Below are 2,284 nucleotides of genomic sequence, written 5' to 3'. Positions count from 1 at the left end.
ATTATGAAAGTACGAAAGTGTGATGGTATGAAAGAATGTATAAATGAGTGTATGAAAGTATGAAAGAAAGAAAGTATATATGTACGAATGAATGAAAGGTGGCAGGCTAAGTATGTAATTTGTATCTTCGGATACGTATATATGTAAGTATGTGAATGTGTTGTATGTTGCCTGATTAACTAGAACTCACTCAGCGTAGCTGACTTTTAGTATGCACGCATGTGAATAGACTAAGGCAGCTGGCTTGAGGGGGATACATGGCAAGATCTGAAGAGGCGTGCATCTGAAGATTTGTCACGATGTTTTGATATTATCATATTAGTTATGTTTAAGAGACAAGATACGAACGTTTGTAATGAGTGGTTGATTATTATTATTATAATTATTAATATTATTATTATTATTATCATTATTATTATTATTCCGCGAAAGTTTTAATTAACTCTGATATTTAGAAATGTGTTTATGAGTGAATCCAATGCCAAAGTAGGGCACCGGGACCGGGGCCTTATACACAAGCATAAATGTAACACATTTTTTCAGATACGTTATGTAATTATTTTCTTTACTTGTAATTTATAATTTGGATAATCCTGTGTGTTACACGGGCTCTAAAACTAGTAACATAATATAAAGAATAGGCTTAGTTGGAAAAAATCAACTAGCTTTGATTGATACTTTAAAATGAAAAATCTTGATATTTGAATTTTAGGATCGGAAGATTGGTAACTAGAATCATTAAATGATTTACAAACCAATTTTTTGGAAACTCTTTTATTCTAAATGTTTGTTATAAAACAATAAGACCAAACTACCCTTCTATATTAAAAGTCTCATAAATGATTTGCTATTTATTACAAGATTGTCATTATCATTTTGAACCATAGATCAAACATAATCAATGACCCAGATTCATTTCTCTCATTTCTCGTAAGGGTCATTGATTATGTTTGAAAATATATATTTCTCCTGAACCATCCCCTATATATATGTATATTATGTAAATCGAGATTAAATAAAAATATACATATAGATCAAACTACATGTATATTTTTATATAGATCAAACTATATATATATATATAGGGTAAGGACCCTAAGGGAAACAATTGAAAATTGAGAACTTTGAGAACCATTTTGGACCACTAAAAAAACCTCTAAAAATCATAAAACAAAAAATAACAAAAATTTTAAAAATGTGAAAAAACCAAAATTCTTTATTTCATTCCGGATTCATAAAAAACATAAAAAAAACTTCGTATAATACACATGTGTATAATTTCATTTAATCTCTAGTTACGTAATGTACACATATGTACACTATCATATATCTTAAATCATACATATCTGTATAAAAAAAATGTATAAAATTTAAAAAATAAGTATTATACATATGTGTATAATTTTGTTAAACCGATATTTTTTTTTTAATTTTTTTTAAAACCTGGATGAAAAATAAAAAATTTTGGTTTTTTTACTTTTTTTATTTTCAAGTTTTTTATTTGTTTTATTTTTTTTTTTGTTAAAAAGAGTGTTTTTTGTGGTTTAAAATGGTTCTCAAAGTTCTCAATTTCAAAATAGTTCTCACATGATCCTAATCCTATATATATATATATATAGCTCCCTCCGGCTGTCCAGGGGCTGGGTGGCTCTCGGTTCTTGAGGGGGATTAGGCGGCAGTTGAAAGAGCTGCTCGAAAGCTTGACGAAGAAGCGAAAAAGGCCTATATATAATATTCTTTTTAGTACAAGGGCTTTTTACTAGTCAAGTGGTAAGGTAGGGCGCTATTCGATGAAGAAAACATCTTTTAGGAAAGTGGTTCAGGTAGCTCAGCTGGTTAGAGCAAAGGACTGAAAATCCTTGTGTCAGTGGTTCGAATCCACTTCTAAGCGGGCCAAGGGTCCCATTACTCAATAGGGCAATTCCTCGCACATCATTAAGGGAGCCATTGAAAGGTGACTAAAACACCAGAAACGGGGACTACCCGAGCTAATGATAGAGGCAAGAACACTATATATATATATATAGGGGTGGGATCTAGAGAGAACTAGAGAACTAGAGAACTAGTAAAGAATTATTTTTAACTATTTTTAAAAAAAATTATTTTGTGATTTTTTTTCTTTCTTCCTTCTAATAAGATGATATTTTTCCTAAAAAATCGTCGATGTAATGCGTATGTGTATTAATGTGTATTCTCTATATAAAATAGTGTTTTATTGCATATAATTCAACACAAATACATTATCTAATACACATTGTTGAATATATGCAAATACAACACTAAT

The 2,284-nt window shown here is 29.6% G+C and overlaps 1 non-coding gene across 1 annotated transcript; it reads left to right on the top strand.

Annotated features, from left to right (window-relative positions):
- Positions 1-1,817: 1,817 nt before the first annotated feature.
- Positions 1,818-1,891, top strand: TRNAF-GAA (transfer RNA phenylalanine (anticodon GAA)). The gene has a single exon. It is a non-coding gene; the product is annotated as a tRNA-Phe (tRNA).
- Positions 1,892-2,284: the final 393 nt, after the last annotated feature.

The sequence above is a fragment of the Bidens hawaiensis genome, unplaced genomic scaffold (genome assembly GCF_021521415.1).
Source record: "Bidens hawaiensis isolate Kalapana, Puna unplaced genomic scaffold, B.hawaiensis_p1.1 tig00015127_1, whole genome shotgun sequence".
Taxonomy (NCBI): Eukaryota; Viridiplantae; Streptophyta; class Magnoliopsida; order Asterales; family Asteraceae; genus Bidens; species Bidens hawaiensis.
Note: the sequence above shows the minus strand (reverse complement) of the source record. Positions and strands in the feature narration are given on the sequence as shown.